Raw genomic sequence first — 3,049 nt, forward strand, 5'->3', positions numbered from 1 at the left:
CAGCTCTGGGTGGTCAGCTCTGGGTGGCCAGCTCTGGGTGGTCAGCTCTGGGTGGTCAGCTCTGGGTGGTCAGCTCTGGGTGGTCAGCTCTGGTGGCCAGCTCTGGGTGGTCAGCTCTGGGTGATCAGCTCTGGGTGGTCAGCTCTGGGTGGTCAGCTCTGGGTGGCCAGCTCTGGGTGGTCAGCTCTGGGTGGTCAGCTCTGGGTGGCCAGCTCACTTGGCACTGTTTCCTTTCCATTCATTCCAGGACTCCTACCCCTGGAGACAGTGCTGCCAATGTTCGATGTTCAGCAGCAGGTCATAGCTCCTCAGTTTAACCTCTCTCTGGGAACATATTTAATGACACAGCTAGAAGTGCATCGCCTAGATGATTTCAAACACTGTCAGGCTGACAATAAAAAGGAGTCATCACAGACCCCCCCCCTTGTCTACCCCACATGCAGACATACTTCTTAAACCACCTCAGAGTGCCCACTTCCCATGTTGGCCTAAGAACTATAAAACCCAAGGAGATCTGTCCAACAAATGGCAACAGTTGGGTGACAGGCCCCAAAGGGCCACCCTCACTCACAAACACCATGGTCATAAAGCAGCCCTGTTGCTCCAGCTGCTGGTGACTTCTATGCAGTAATTTCCTCCCTTCACCAGGAAGCCTTTCAGAGGCCCTTCCTCCACCAGAATCTCCCAGCCTCTGTGTATGAGTCAGCTGGGGGAGGGGCAGCTCTGCCATCCTGCTATGAAAATGAGAGGAGAAGCCAAATTTGGGCAATTAATGGAACAAAGGAGGGGGTTGAAAATTTAAATTAAACAATAGAAAAGCACCTCTTCCCCAGGAACTAAAACATCTGAAGATTAACAATTTTCTATCTGGCTATTTCCTGAAATATTTTTATCTTTAAACTTTTCCACAATTTCTAAATTGTCTACAATGAATATTTATTATAATTAGATGGCTTTTTTTAAGGTTATAAAAAAAGACTTCAAATGTCTATTACAAACCTAATGATAATTATTCTCACTAATTTGGTGTTTTATATCCTTTTGCTGGTAATGAAACATTGTTCACGGTTTTATTTTTTTCTTGGGGATGTTGGAATATTTTTCCAGCTCATAAATTCATTCAAATGTGCCAACGCAAATTCCCCCAAGAAGGGGCTTGCGAAGAAAAGCACCACATATTAGAAAATATTTCTCTCTTCCTTCAGACAAGTTCCCTAAGAGGAAATGACTGAAAGCACTTCCGTACAGTAATGGCACTTGGTACAGTCAGGGGCGAGGCTGGCACGCAGAGGCAGCTCCCCAGTCCCTATACCTGAGTGGAAATAACCATCAGCATAAAATGTGGCATGCAGTCCACATAAATCAATGGAGTGAGCGTTCACCCAGGAGACACTGGACTTATTCTGCTGCAGTGTATTCCACTCCTCCACCCGCAACTTGTTATGAGTTTGTTTATATAGCCACAGGTATTTATTCCCCATGTAGGGTAATATCTAATCCTATCTTTGAGAAGGCAGAAGCATTAGCTCAACCACAAAGGAGGCATATTTGCACTTCACTGTAAAAGACACTGATCAGCAAGAAAAAGAAAAGCCAGGTCATTTGGAACTCTGTGCCTTCCGATGCCAGTGCACAGATTCCTGAGTGTGCAGAGAAGCTGCTCTGGCACTGAAGAGGTGAATAGTGAGAGCCAAGGATGAGGCTTGTTCCATTTGTCCTGACTAGTCTCACACTAGAAAACCTCATCTTAATGTTCTACCCTTGTCCTGTCTGTTTTCATTCGCAGACACACACAAACACATACACACACACACACCACCACCACCACCACCACCACCACCATCCCCAGCAGCAGCAGCAGCAGCAGCAGCAGCAGCAGCAGCAGCAGCAGCAGCAGCAGCAGCCTTAAAGTTATATTCATTATCAGTGACCAGCAGGGCTAATTGATAACTTCAGCTCATCTGCCCTTGGGTAGAAAGCCCTATATTGTGAAAGTGTTTCTGACCAGTGGCTGTTCTCGATGCTTGGCACCAGCCAGTACACCTGCTAGTTAGGTACTCCTGTCTGCTCTTCGTCCCTAGAGCAAGAACACCTGGCTCTATGACTAACTGTGGGGTAGCCTGGAGGGGGCCACTGTAACACATATATATATATATATATATATATATATATATATATATATATATGTGTGTGTGTGTGTGTGTGTGTGTGTGTGTGTGTGTGTGTGTGTGTATGTGTGTGTATAGTATGTACATACACATATATATGGCAATATTGTGTGTCTTTAAAGATATGTGTATCTATAAACTTTTTTATAGAGAACATTTTCCTCCGAGTATGATGAAATTTCTTCTGTAAAACCGTGCTAATTAAGGTCAAAGTCTACCATTGTCTGGACAGACTTCTGAAGCTCGGCACATAATAGACGACTCCCTTCATGGGCAGAGCTTCCCCTTCTCTGACCTTGTCTGGGGAATGCAAACCTCCCCACCCCCAACGTGTGTGCGCATGCGCACGCACACACACACACACCCCACACACCACACACCACACACCACACACACCTACCTACCTGCAGAATGTGACTTAGCCTTGGTTAGATTACATGCTCAATTTCCTGTCTCCCAATAAGAACCTGTTCAGCTAACACCTGAGATTCCCGATGTTCTTCCCATGCTAAGGAGGCATTTTGGTACCCTAGGTCTTCAGCCAATGACCTTTGCCCATCTAGGATGTTTCTACCTGCTCCCTATCCCCCCAAACTATATAAGCCTTGCATCACCCCAAGTAAAGTTTATCTACCTCTCTGTAGCTGGTTCTGGTGTGGCTTCTTCGCCGGATGGACTCACAAGGCTTCCAGCTTCCTTTGCCCTCCTGGATCAATATCAGCCAACCATCCCCAAGGGCAGGGAGGGTCACACTAAAGTCTTGACCAATCATAATAACTCTTGAGAAATTCTTTGGACAAAAATTACAGCTTCTCTTCAAAAGACAGAACTAGTTGTTTCTTCCTCCCAAGAAGCAGAGACCACTGTTTTGTTCTCTGAGC

This window comes from Mus pahari, chromosome 3 (assembly GCF_900095145.1).
Source record: "Mus pahari chromosome 3, PAHARI_EIJ_v1.1, whole genome shotgun sequence".
Taxonomy (NCBI): Eukaryota; Metazoa; Chordata; class Mammalia; order Rodentia; family Muridae; genus Mus; species Mus pahari.